The sequence below is a fragment of the Sciurus vulgaris genome (genome assembly GCF_902686455.1).
Source record: "Sciurus vulgaris genome assembly, chromosome: 17".
NCBI lineage: Eukaryota > Metazoa > Chordata > Mammalia > Rodentia > Sciuridae > Sciurus > Sciurus vulgaris.
Genome location: NC_136478.1, coordinates 29,299,521 through 29,314,210, shown reverse-complemented (window position 1 = coordinate 29,314,210; position 14,690 = coordinate 29,299,521).

Sequence of the window (14,690 nt, the reverse complement as noted above, 5' to 3'; positions counted from 1 at the left end):
GCTGAGTCTTCTCCTAGAGAACAAAGCTTAAAAGACCTTCCTGGGCTGGGCCAGTTGGACTTCTGTGGTCTGGTGCTGTGCCAGACCCTCCTTCTATACCACCCTCTCCCTCTGCTCACCTTGCTCCAACTACATTATTAGTCTTCCTGTTCCTCCAATGCCCAAAGCTCATGGCTGCCACAGGGCCTTTGCCCATACTGCTTCCTCCACCTGCTCATTCTGCAGATAATTGCACAGCTATCTCCTTCCCTTTATTCAGGTCATAAGAAAACCCTCAGATCCTCTGTGGCTCTTCCAGCCCATCTAGGGATGCTTGGTTTTATGCTCTCATTTTCTTCATACTGAGGAGAGTATAGAAATGATGCGTCACCCGGGCCTGAACCGGCTCAGGGCACTTCAGACCTTGCTGCAGCTCTCAGGAAGGCTCGGTCGCCATCGCTCCTTCCACTGGAGGGGTGGTCTGGATTCTGGTGTTGACGACCCTGCACACACAGCACCTCAGAGGACCCTGCGGCTGAGGAGGCCAGGGCCCCAGGCGGCACAGCCAAGGCCTCCTGAGCCCTCAGACCTGGGCTCCAGCTCCTCCCACTGTGGCCGCCTCTCCCTGAGGCTCCATCCTTCCACCTGAAGAGCCTTCGTGTCCTTCCGGGTATGGGGACCTTCCAGAGAGCGGACGGAGGCTGGAGCCCATCACAAGCAGCTTAGCTCCACGCAGCACAACCCAGGCTGGAGCAGGGCAGCTTGGGGAGCCGGGGTGCAGTGCCTGCCCCCGCCCGCCCAGGCTGCGAGGGCGCCATCAGGTCTCACCCGGCGGTATCCCAGCCCTCCAAGCCCTGGGGACTCTGGCTACACTTCTGCTCACAGTCCCCAACCCGTGGGATGTGTGGAGGCACAGGGGACAGGTGATCAGCTTCAGGGAGTGGACCAAGACAGCCGCAGCTACCGAGTGACGGCCACAGGCACATACCACACTCACACTCAGGACTCGCGAGACGGGCATGTCCTCATTCCCGCTTTACAAGTGAAGAGGCAGGGGCACAGAGGGCAGCGAGGAGAAGAGCTAGTGCACCTTCCCAGCCTTTGCTGAGCCGGTCTTGGCACTGCCCTGCAGGAGGGCGAGAGCTGGCAGGCAGCTGGCTGGAAGGCGGGCGGGGCGGGAGACAGGGGACCCTGCTGGTTTTCTCTCCATCCCTCCGGGAGGTGCACGTGGGGGTGGGTGCCATCGGCCAGAGAAACTGATGTCTTGACGATTCTGAGGTCAGCGTGTTCTCTGGGGATGGGACGTGGCCGCCGTGGGCTCACAAGGGGACAGGAGAGCCCCCACTACCTGTAACCGGCTTCCAGGACAGTCAGGGCTTTGAACGGAGCCTCGGATATTCATGTGTCACTGTGGGCGCCTCTGCAACTAGAGTGTCAGCCCCGTGGGGACAGAGCTGGGGAGTGTCCCACCAGCCGGTTCCTAGGGGTGCGTGCATAGTAGGGCATCATAGGTGCTCAGGACAGGCAGCTGCTTCTGGTGACAAGCCCAGTCCTGCCTCAGCACACGCACACTCGAGGTCCCACCCGAGGAGGACAAGGAAGGAGCGTGTCTTCCACCACCCGCCCTCCTTCTGTGACACTGTGGGTGGACCCTCCAGCTGACCTGCACCCCAGCCTTGGTCCAGGACCTGGGCTTCCCGCTGTCCTCGGGCCCCGGGGTCGACCAGTCCACTGTGGACGGCACAGTCACAGCTGGGCTGATTCCAGGGGTGAAGGGGTCCCGCGAGCTGCTCTTCTGGCTCCAGCGAGGGCTCTCTCGGGGGCTGGGTGGGGAGAAGGCCACGGGGGTGGGGGCGTCCCGCGAGGCCCGCTGCCCCTCAGCCCCTGGCCGCTCGCTGGCCGCGCCTGGCCTGGCCTAACAGGCCGCCTTTCAGCCTCATTCAGATACATATTGTATTGGCTGGGAAACATCAAAGGGGCCATGTCGTTACATATTCTATTTCTGAGAGGAGAAAAGCAGCCCCTTGCTTTATTAACGTGGCAAATGTTGACTCTTGTAATGAAAAATGCACAAGCGCCCGGCGATTTTTGATGAATAGGTAATGGGGAGGAGGGCCCGAATGGGGGACGGACTCCTCCTCGGGGCCTCCGTCACCAGCACGTGGGGCTCCTGGCTGGGGCCACCCTCCCCTCCCCCGCGGCCCAGGTGGGCCTGGAGGCTGGGAGTCCCTCGGGTGGGCCTCGTCACAGCAGGCTCCATCTGACTGGAAGAAGGTCCCAGCAGCTCCTCTTGGTCCCCAGCTGATTCCAGAGCAGCAACACCCATCGCAGTGGGCGAGTCACCCGAGGCTCAGGCCAAGCGGAAAGGATCAGCTCTTTATTGCCACCGACCATCGGAACCCTGGGTGCTGGGTACCACTGGCCTCGGCCTCCAGGAAATCAGAATCACTTTAACCAATGGCCCCAGGGTGGGCCGTGAGACACGGACCCTGGGGACCAGCACCCGGGGGGCCAGGCGAGAGCAGAGACCCACGTCTGCGAGCTTCGGCTGTCCTTCAGGGCGCGGATGCTGGGGAGGAGGGAGTCTCCATAATGGTGTCTCTTCTTTATTTCCGCTTTCGGCTGGGGTAACCAAATCGCCGAGATCAGGTAATTTATAAAAAGCAGACTTTGTTTTTGACTGGAGGGCTGAGGCTGGCAAGTCCCAGGGCTGAGGCTGGATGCACCCCTTCTGGGTGCATCGCAGTATGGCCCCGGTGTCACGGTGCAGGCAGAGCAAGCCCGCGACCTCAGGCCCCCTCCTCTTCTTTAAAGCCACTCGTGCCATCGTGGGGTCCCACCCTTGTGACCCATCTATTCCTAATCGCCTCCCAAAGACCCGCCTCCTAGCGGGAGAACTTCAGGGGGGAGCACATTCAAATCCCCCTCCCTGGGGGAATGTCCCCAGGGCAGGGACAGGACAAGGAGCCCAGGCAGGCAGACACAGGTCAGGCCTCTGTGGGCTTCACAATGACTAACGTCCCATTTGGTCAAAGAAAGTCACATGGCCAAGCCCAGAGTCATACTCTGCCCGTTAAGTTTGGGAGGGAACACTTGCTAGGTAAAGACCCCAGCCACCACGGTGACAGAACTAGGGTTCAAGCATGATCTGAGCCGGGGCCACACCCCACATTCACAGCTGAATCCTACCATGTGGGCAGTGGCCATGACTCGAGGTGGTCCATGCTTCCTGCCCTGCCCTAGCCGGTGAGTCCCCTCCCACAGGCCGGCCACCCACACAGGTGCTAGGGCTGGCACACTCCCCATCCTTAGCCCTGAGCCCTTCTCCTGGGTGGGTTTCTCCCACAGCAGCCTGGGTGCTGAGCCCTACCAGTCTGTAACCTCTTGGCTTTGGTACAGCCCACCAGCTTCTAGATACAACCCCAGCTTTCTAAAGTTGGATATCACCCACCTCTCCCATTCCACACACTGGAAGATTTTCCTGGTTTGTAACAGCAAGTTGTCAAGTATGGTTGTGCAAGATGTGTACTGCATAAAGATTCCCAACTGGCGACCAAAATGCAGCCTATGTTCTACACACACACACACACACAATGTGCAACCCAGACCAGCGTGGGGCTACGTCTGCCCAGAGGAAGGATGCCTTCTCTTCACCAAGAACCCATGGCCAGCCGAGCCATGTCATAGCTGGGGTGGAGTTTTAAACTACACCAAAATGTGGGGGTGGCACTGGCCAAGCCACACAGGGTTTTTAGAAGCCCCACTATCAAGTCATGGTTCATATGAGCTTTAAGACGTAGAAGGACTGACCTTCCTGAGCTGCCTGTTTCCTTGAGAGTCATTCTAGATTCACAAGGGGGGATGGGGCTCCGTGGGGGCCTTTTCTGTTCTCCCGTCCCTGCCCTGGGGACATGGAGATGGGAAAGCAGGGGTAGGGACTTCCCGATTCTGAAGGTCAAAGGCAATCAGCAGTGTCATTATTTCTCTTAACTGGAGAACGATCTCTGAGTTAGCCCCCTTCTCGGAGAACTCAGATTTAGAGCAGGGATGGAATGTTCCAGGCCGTGGGTTCAATCCCCATATCCCCAGTACTGCACCCAAAGAAGAAAAAAAAAAAAAAAAAAAAAAAATCAAGAGCAGAGAAGGAGCCATAGCGCAGGAGGCGCCAATCCAGGAGTCTGGCGGGCCGCAGCCATGTCCCCGCGGCTGCTGCTGATGGAGGTTGATTCGAGGGCGTTATTATTCATTATCTGAGGGTTCTGGATTCTGAATTCAAAGGTCTGGTCCCCCTCCTCTCTCACTCTCCTGTCCCTCTCTCATCCTCTCTCGGATATTTGTTAGAGCTGCATTTTTCAAACCACTTACTGTCTGGAGGGTAAGCGAGGGTGACACAGCTCATGATGTGCAAATAAACGGGAATGGGCCCGTCAGCTCGTCAGCTCGGGTGGGATGAATTGTGGTCCCTGAGAGGGCGGCCAGGGGAGCAGCCGCCCAGGGAGGCGGCGCAGGGACTACCACTTCCTGTGATTATCAAAGCGCTTGAGGCCGTCAACAGGCAGGGAAAGAGGCTTCCTGGCACGCAGGCCCTGGCACAGCAGAGTGATCGCGGGTCCAGGGCCCCACCCACGCGCAGCTTCCCGACCAGGGAGAGGAGAAATCTGCAAAGGGAGAGAAGGCCAATGGAGGTGGCTCCAGGGAGGGGGATGTGGAGCCAAGAAGCCTCCGAGGGTGGGACGAGAAGGCAGGGTGACTTCGGAGCTGACGAGGAGGGGGACCCCAAGATGCAGGCACAGAGGAGTATCTGCTGGTCATGCTGGTGACAGGTGGCACAGAGTGGCCACATCAGAATGGGTAGCCCGCAGGGACCCCTACTTGCTCCATACAGATCCTATAACGCCCCCATGAGAGCTGATTCCGTGGGAATGAGCTGCCCCCATCTCGCATGGAAAGATGCCGTGTAGATGAACCCTAGGCGGAGTCAGGGCAAACCGGAGCTCCCGGCCCCTCGACCACTGCCGCTGTCCATCCCAGCGGGAAGGATGCTTCCAGCGGGGCTCTCCCGAGACTCCGGACCTGGCTCACTCGTTGTGAGTGGAGGGAGAAGCTGCCTGTGCCTGGGAAGACACCACAGCATCCCTGGTCTCCACCAAGGGGCGCACGTAGCACCAGTCAGCTCCACCTGGGACATCACAGTCTCCAGGCACTGCCAAAGGCCGAGGGCCGAGCCGCTCCGCTGTGTAAGCTACCAGATTCCCACTTCCCAGGTGCCTCTTATCCGCCTGCAGGCTCTCCCTCTGCCCCTCCCTCCCCCCCCTCTTGTTAAGGGTTGAATTATAACTCCCCGAAATTCATATATTGAAGCTCTGTCTGCAAGTCCCCCAGGGTGTGACCTCAGGGTCTTTACAGAGATAATCAAGTTAACGTGAGGTCATTGGGCAGAGACCCCAATCAGTATGATTGATGTCCTCATGAAAGGGGGTGTTTGGAGACAGAGCCAGGCACGCAAGGCCCAATGCCAGGTGAAGAACACCAAAGACCGCCAGCAAGCTGCCCGCAGCCCTCAAATGGAACAGCAAACCACCCACGCCCTGACCACATTGCCGGCAGAACCGCGAGGGGAGAAGCTCCCGTTGCTTCAAGCCACTCCGACTGCAGACCCTTCTCCCAGCAGCCTTGCCCACTCGGAACCGGGGCCACTTTTGAGTCTTGCTCTGAATTCTGTACCTCGGGTTAGCAGCACCTACGTTCTCTTCTGGGCTGCAAACCCCGCAGCTCTTCAGTTATCTATTGACATGGGGGTGAAGATACTCAACCCCTGTATTCCAACCTCCCACCCAGACTTCTTTTGGATCCATCGGTTTTACATTTTATTTAGAGACAGGGTTCTAGCTGAGTTGCTTAGGCCCTCGCTAAATTGCTGAGACTGGCCTTGAATCTGCAATCCTCCTGCCCTCAGCCTCCCGAGCTGCTGGGATTACAGGCGTGTGCCACCTCACTAAGCTGTTTTTCCCTTTTTAAAGAACTTCAGCAAGATAGTCCTTAAAAATATATAATTTTCCTGCACCCATTCAACATAGAGTTCAAGACTTTGTCTCACCAACGTTCCTTGACGCCTTCTGAGTGTTTATCTCTGTTCTCTCTGTTCTGTTCTTCTCTCAGGTCCCACCTGGGAGGGTGCGTGTGGCCCCCCTGTCTTCCACGTCTGTCGTCTTCTCTCGTCGTTAGAGTTCTGTTCTGTATTCTCTTCCTCTTCACTTCCGTGGTCTTCTCTAATCTCCTGGCCACATCCCTGTGGATTCTATGAGGTTCCTGCCGCTTCCATCCGGGCACCTGACTCGGAAGACTCCCCTTGCCCGTCTTTGCTCTCCTGGCTTTGCTTTTTCCATCAGCTCTCTGAGTTTCTGTCTGTCTGTCTGTTTTGGACGGCCATGTTGTCCAGCCCGTCTCTGGATGGACCCTGGTCCGGCTCCTCCGGGTTGCCATGGTGGGTACAGGCGGGCTGCTTTTGCTGCTGTCCACCTTGATTTCCCCAGAGTGAACGCAGGGCCCATGACGGTCCCTCTGACTCTTCCTTCTTGGATGCAGAAGGTTTTGGGCTGGGACTGTGAGGGAGGCCCGGGCAGGGGCCGTGGGGGCGCCCACGCCTGGTTTAGAGCTGGGGTCTCAGGCCCTTGCCCACTCGCTCTGTTGGCTGTGCTCAGAGCGGGCCCTCAGCTCTCCAGCTGGGAAGCCCGGGTCCCTGGTTCCCAGGTTCTTTGCACTGGGCTCGGGGTCACCGCTGGCTCCCCTTCACCTCACAGCTCCTCCCGGACAGAACCCCCCCTCCCCCACGCTGTGCCCGCCTCTGTCTTCTGCCGCTTCTCTCCACGCCACCCTCGCTTCCCACCTCTGGAACCAGGGCAGCAGCCTCCTGGGAAGGGAGGCTCCCTTTTCAGAAAAGAGGTCCCGCCTGGGGTCCCAGGAGGGCCTTGCCCACCGCCCAGGGCTCCGTGCCACGCGTGAGAAAGAAGGGCGAGGTTCAAGTTTGTCACTGCCCTTCCGAGTCTGTGATCGGCTTCCACGGACTTTTATAGGGCGAAGAGGAGGAGAAAAGTGACTTTATTATTTTAACTAGAAGTCTGTGGTAATTTGAAATATCATTACTATTCTGATAGCATTTGACAATGGTGATAAAATAATTATGTTCTCTCTTCAAAGCTTGTAAAATGGGGGGGAAACGTGAAAGAAGAATTCTGCACTCTCATTATCCAGAGAAACTTGTGATCGTATCTGGGACGGTTCTCCCCGCGCTAGACTGGGTCTGGGAGGGAGCCACCTGTTGCTCAAGATGGTACCCCGTGGCCTGAAAGAGGCGCGTGCTGTTATTCCTTCCTGGGTAGCAAATAAGGGTGATTCAGAATAAGGGAAAGAAGACTCGCCAGCCACTACGCAGTCCCTCCTCGTACACCAGGTACATTAGGATCCCACGACGTAGACCCATGATTGTCGTTCCGGGGTCACAGGTAAGGCTCGACAGAGAAGTGACAAGCACAGCCAGGCAGTGGGAACACAGGGCCTCGGACCCACCCTCCCTGATCATCCCCGTGTCTGCCTACAACGCCCTTGACGTACCTCTTGTCCACAGTCGGCGCTTCAGCATGATTCGCTGAGCTCCACCTAAAAAGTCAAGTTCTTCTCTGAGTGGGAGAGTTCGGGGTGGGACTGTCAGCAGCTCGACACCATGACCGAGGCTGCTGAATGAGGCAAGGCCATAGAAAGGGACCAAGGTTGGTGAGGCTGTGGGAACCTGGAACGGTTGTGCGTAGTGGGAACAGAGAGCCAGGTAACTGCTGGGAAAAACAATCTGGTGGCCGGTCCCTCAAAAAAACTGAACAGCATGGCCACACGGTGCGGCCGTTCCGCTCCTGGGAGATGCGAAAGAACAGCAAGGGTCTTGGAAGGACCGTCTGTAGACCCGTGTTGACGGTGTCATTCTTCACGGAGCCCAAGGCGAAAGCACCCCACATGTCCATCAAAGGATGAAAGGCTAACAAAAGCTGGGTGCACGCCAGGGATTCGGTCGACTTAACGAGGAAAGGGGCTCACCCTGGCTCCCAGGCGCACGGCCCTCGGGGCGTTGTGGTAGGGGAGTAAGCTGGCCACGAGGAGAGGCCAGCCTCCGTGAGGCACGTATGCAAGTCAGACGTGTGGGCCGAAAGCAGCGTGGTGGGCACGGGCTGAGGGAGAGGATGGAATGGGGACTTAGGGCTTAGCGTCCAGGGCTGCACGGCGATGTCGGGGCACGACAGGTGGATGTGCTTAACGCTGCTGCCCGTACAGTCTCTTACCGTGAAGACGGTACTTTGACGCCATGACTATTTTGCCACATTTTGAACTCCTTGTTCAAAACAAGAAAACTAGACCAGTGATTGGAGAGAAGGTGAGGTTAAGGGAAAGACATGGACAGGAACCGACCCCAAGGACGGCTTGGGACCCTCCAAGTGTTTGGCCCCCGAATGGCAGAATAAAAGGGCCTCGCCCCTCCCTGCTCTCTTGGGGGTTCTCAGCATAGCTGCAGAGTCCAGATGAACGACCCCAGAGTCCTCAGGAGGTGAAACCAGCAGAACATGATCATGGCACCTTGAGGCAAGGGATTGAGAGGGGCAGGCAGTTAGTTTCCCAGGAACAAAGGACCCAGTGGCTGGAGCTGAGAGTGGAAAGCCTGGGAGAAAGAGGAGGGACAATTCCCAACCAATGTCCTTTGGCATCGTTTTCCAAAGGGCTTACTAGGTGCTCTGTGGTCCATTATATACATTGCAGGACCTGGGCAGGGACCTGCGTTTGCTTTCTGCCATACCCACACGATGCTGGGAGAAGGCCCTATGTGGATCTGCTTAGGGTACTGGAAAACCTTCCCTGAAGAGATGATGCTTGAGCCCACACCTGAAGGATGAGGAGAAAAGGAAAACAGATATCTGGCAGCAGGCCAAAGCATGTGCAAAGGCCCTGTGGCAGGATGGAACTCACAAAAACATGGGAATAAAATCAAGTGCAGGACAACTGGATACTGAGAGTGAAGGGACAGCTACATGCAAGTTGAAAAGTCCCTCAAGAAATCTCTACGTTAACATACAGCAATCCCTCCAGCCACATTCCTCCCCACTGGTGGCATTAGCACAGGGCAGTATTGAGGACAGAGAGGGTGATGAGCACGGGCACCCAAGTAGGAAAAACAACACAGAGGCCAGGAGAGGGCATGAGAAGGGTGTGGCCAGAAGCCCACCTGCCCGGAGTGGAGACGTCTGCCACCGTTTTGATGGTGCCCAGTGCCCTCTCCCTCGCCCCACTGGCTCTCTGTCCTCTTGCTTTACTTGCACTCTGGGGACTCGAGGGACCTGCCAGCATCAGCTCTCTCCTCATTTCCTCCTGGGCTTCCCGTGTTATAGAACTGACCCGGGATCTTCCCCACCGAAGCCCTGGAACTCTGAGTGCAGAGTTCAGCCCTCCCCAGAACTGCCGACCTTGACCTTGCTCTCTCTCCCTTGCCACACCCACCTCAAAGTCCCTCTGCTTCCACCCCACCTGCTCTGGCTGAAAAACTGTCCTTGGTGTCCAAGACCGGATACTAATCGCATTCCATCCATTTTGAGATGAATGCTTTTTGAAGATATTTGAACACCATTGACCTTGGCATCAGCCTTGGCCAGGAGCAATTATGACGTCACCCATGCTGCCTGCAAGTGTCCACAGGACTGTGTGCAAGGGTCTCACGGCTCCTAGAAGAAAATCTGGAAGGTAACAGTGCCACACAGTCTTTAAAGGAAACACAGACATCAATGACTCCGTTCAGAGAGTTGGTCTCTGAAGACGAAGAGGATCCAGGACTACCTTTGCCAATTTATTTCACTTATATTTTCCTTTTCATGTGTGCAGGAGAGTGATTTATGACAAAAATCCTCTGTTTACCTAAGTATAAAAGAGCATATTCATTAAGTATGAAATAAAATTCTAAATGATTCAAGAAGCATTGTACATACTTTATTGGCAATGACTTTTTGCTTTCTCTGTACATAAAATAATGATGCATTTACCATTGACAGAGTCAATGAAATTCAATAAAATGTAGTAATAAATGTTAACGCTGTTTGTCATCTCCTCCTCCCCGCCCGCCTGCCAGCCAGCACAGACAGGATATCCTCTGCGCAACCTTAAGCATCTGGCTAAGGCTTAATAAAATCTAGAATTGACTCGAATGAACAACCAAACACCTCCCAGTGATAATCACACTATCTAGTATTGAGAAGGGAAATGGGTTTGGGGCACTGAGAAAATAAATCATTGAGCGAACACACAGGAGGAAGCCCGAGTCAATACAGGGGGGATAATTTATTGAAATATTAATTAGAGTTTGTTCTCCCTCTATCTTTCCTTTCGAGCAGGAGGTCAGCCTTCCTCATTCTCAGCCTTAAGAGTTTTAACAGGGCTGCAAACGGAAGTCGCCTGAAGTTAAAGGTTCTCCTGATCTTTTTTGAAAAAGGCGAAGTCTGTGAACTGACTGGTCCTGGCTACCAGGGTCTCCGAGGAGCCTTTGCTTGGCAAGAAGTGCGCAGGTCCCAGGCACAGGAGGGGATCGTGAAGGCTGCTGTCAGGATCTTGTTCCCCTCCCCAAACCCATGTGAGATCTGAGCTGGCTTGGCCAGAGGGGGACCCCAAACCCAGAGCTCTTGGCCTCCCCAAGAGGCCCTGGTTCAACCCGGGAAGAGGAGCTTCTTTGGAACCTGAAGGAATAGGCTGAGACAGGAGGAGCCTCTGCTGTCTTGTCCACATTTTTAAATTGGGCATTGCAGTCCTGACACGGTGGAGGGATTTGTTGTTACGTGTTGGTACATGCGCACAATGTAACCATCTAATTTGGCCAGTACTATTCCCCAGCCCTTCCCCCCTCCCTCCCCCAGGACAGGCCTTCGGACTGAGCGAGGCACTGAATGCCAGGCCCTCTGGGAGGTGAGGCGGAGACCTCTACCTGGGGCTGTCTGTCGAGCCAACCAGGTAGGCGTCCCTAAGCTAAAATTAGAATGAAACAGCTAAACGGAAAGAATTAGCTACACTGCAAGATACCAACAAAATTATTCCTGTGGCTTGGGCCGCTGAGGAGCCCCTCTGCCGTTCCTGGGGGTGAACCTGGAGTCCCTTGGACGTCTAACACCCTGACTGTCTCCCTCTCCCCAGACCCTGCTGGGGCGGCCAGAGGGGAAGGCGCTGCTCTCTGAGTCAGGATGAAGACAGCTTTAATGGGCTTGGAGTCACGTGTCCCTCGAAGGCCAGCCCCCCTGGACGGCTGTTTGCAAACTACCCTCCAAAGCAGTTTCCCTTGAAGAGAGTTGCTACACAATCATTACAAATTGATTGCAAAAGAGCTAACAATCATGATTAAATCATTAAATTCTTGTCTACGCTTCAGAGAGCGGTGAGAAAATTAACTTCCCACCAACCTAATTTTTTCCTGAACATGAAATAATGATTTTCTGCTCGTCTAATTACAAAGCCAACATCTGATCAAGCCAGCATCCAGAGGGGATTATCGCATGCACGAGTATTAGACCTCATTACCAGCTTGAGTGCAAAATTATTACATCTTGTAATTGGATGGTGAGATTTATATACAGATCGGCCCGGTTTCTGTAAGATTGTAATTACAAGCTTCGTTGGTTAGCTACTTATCACTCAGCACAGAAGAGAGGAAAATAAGCAACAAAAAAGGCATTTCATTAACCCATAACCCTATCAAGGGAAAGCCACTGTAACACCCATGTCTGCATTAGGGAGAACAGCTAAATTCACAGATGAAACAATTTATTATACTCTTTGCAAATGGGATTGCATTTTGTTTAACCCCTAATGAACTCTTTGGGTAAAGTGTCTGAACAAACCATTCATTTTATAGACAACTAGGTTCAATACAGTAATTATAAGGGGTAACTGACTGAGATAAATGCTCACCTGCTTAGAGGCAGTCGATTACAAGCACAATTGCTGCCGCCGGGCGCCGTCACAAAGGCCCGGGGGCTGGGACCGTCTGGGCTTCCCCGGGAGCGGCTGCAGGCGGCGGGATCCCGCGTGGCAAAGCCACCGCCCCCGAGGAAACGCCAGGCGCTCTCGTCAAGCTCGGCGGGAGCGGCGGAGGCTGAATAAAACTGCAAAGGCGACGACTTTAACAATTTTAGAGGCACTGGCGCGGAACGCAGAAATTTAAATACAGCTTGCTGACGGCTCCCCGCCCGCTGCAGATGCACGACCTAAATTAAATGTTACCTTTTCACATGTTTAGGGCACGACAATGCACCACGAAGTGGGCTCGGCAGGGTGTGAACCCGACCCCCGCCAGGGCTATTTTTAGCTCCGGGGACACAGCACTTGCTGTCTGTGGCAGGAGTCAGCAAAGCCAGCTCCGCGGTCAGCCCCGGGGCCTTGGTACAGCGGGTGCTGGAGCTCCGATGTCGCTGAGCATAAAGTTTTATTAGGACAGCCGCACGATCGGTGCGCATGGCCCGTTTCCTGCTGCAAAGGCAGGTCCGAGGAGCCCCGCCGATTCACTCCCCAGCCCTCTGCAGAAAACGTCTGCTTTCACTCTATTCCATTGCGTTTTTCACTCCATGTTTGTTCCACAAACATGGACTGAGCACCTACTATGTGCTAGGTCCCGGGTCAGGTGCTGGGAACACCAAATTGAGGGGGCACCACTGCTGTTTCTGCCAGGGACTCGCAGTCTGTCGGGGAGTAGACCGCACAGCCTGGGGGCTTCCGGGCCACGGCGCATCGTTTCTGCTGCTTCTGGTAACAGTACCCACCAGCCTCACCTGGACTCACGTCATGTCACCTGGTCACTGTGATGGGCTCAAGGCTGGACGGGCAAACTGATCAGAGCCACGAGCTGCAATTCAGTGACAAAGAGCCACTTCCTTTGTAAGTTGGAGTTGGGCTTCGTTGGCTTAGTTATAGAACCAGACAAAACATGTCGCTGCCCCCCAAGAGGAGAGCGACTGATGGCGAAGACCAGGTCCACTGGGCCGGTCTTCTGTGCCTGAAGTCAGCCCGCCCTGGACGTTCCCATTTTCTGAGCCAGTGAAGGGCCTTATTTTGCTTAACCCAGCCTCCATCCCTTGCATCAGCAAGGATGCACTTGAGATGGACATAAATGGTTACCAGGGTGAAATGGGCCCATGGTGAGGGGCTGCTCAGCACCCGTAGGAGTGGAGGAGTCTGGTCCACCAGGGCTCCGGAAGGCTTGTGGTGGAGGCGCCTTTGGCCTGGGCTCTGAAGGGCGCAGGGGCTGTTGGTAGGTGGAGAGGTGATCTCATTCCAACAGCAGGAGAGCCAGTGCGCAGAAGGAGAAGCATAAAGGGAGCAGGAGGGGTGGCAGCAGGGGTTAGGAGCAGGGACCTCAGCCCGTCTCCCCTTACTCTCTTCTGAACGACACTAGGCCCCCAGAGCCAGAAAGTGACGTGGGTCACCACCCGGACACCATCTACCCACTCTGGCCTCCAGCGATGCCCACCTCTAGCTGGTCACCAGCCGGGGCCCCACCCCACCCTGGGAGCGTGGGAGGAATTTGGCCTGTAACCCAGGAATGTGGCAAAGGTGGTGGTGGTGTAACTTGGTTACATCGCACCGTGATCTGCTAGCCAGCTCTCTCTCTCTCTGGTCTTCTCTGCTTGTGCACTTGTTGATGCAGCAGGCTGCCATGCCAGACACGCCCATGTGACAAAGACACTGGAGGTGTCTCTGGCCAACACATCCCCAGCCTAACAGTCTGCTGTGGTTCAACCTGCCCTCCACAGTCATGTGCTGAAGTCTAAAACCCGAACTCATGTGCTGCTGATATTAAGGGGCCTTCAGGAGGTGGTTAAGATTAGATAAGGTCATGAGGGTGGCCCCATGATGGCATTAGTGGCCTTCTAAGAAAAGGAAGAGAGACTAAAGCTAGTCTCACCATGTGGTGCTCAGCAAAGGCAAAATCCCTCAGCAGAACTGAGCAGATGCCATGTCACGCTCCTGGGATTCACAGCCTTCAGGACCATGAACCTAATGAATCTCTTTTCTTTACACATTACCCGGTCTCAAGTATTTAGATATAGCAACAGGGAACAGACACAGAAGCAGTCCTCCGCCCAGAACCAAATTCTGCCAATGCATGAGCTTAGAAGTGGATCCTCCCCAGTTGGGCACTCAGATGAGACCACGGCTTCACCTCGACTGCAGCTTCGGAAGAGACCTCGAAGTAACAGACCCAGGTGAGCTGTGCTGAATTTCTGACCCGAAGCAGCAGTGAGAAAATAAATGTGTGTTGCTCAACCCACAGAAACTGAAAAAAAATGCATGTTATTGGATTCTGCTAAGTTTTTAGTTATTTGTTTGTTACACAACAATACAAAATGGATACACCAAAATGAATACACTAAATACTGGTTCTTGAACTTGGTTTCCTTCTAAATAACACAAAGAAGGATGAACAGAAGAGCACATAAGGCCATCGTTGTTCTTGGGTCAAGTTTGAGGTTAGTACCTCTCAAATCTCTCCTTCAAAGTGCCACGCATGACAAAGGAGAGTGTTTAAATGTCTAGACTTGCGGTTACCAATTATTTTTAGTCATCCACCACAAAGAGAAAAAAATGTGCGTCCACATGTATGCACACACCCATACACAGGTGCCCAAACATGTCCTGCGTGCAGT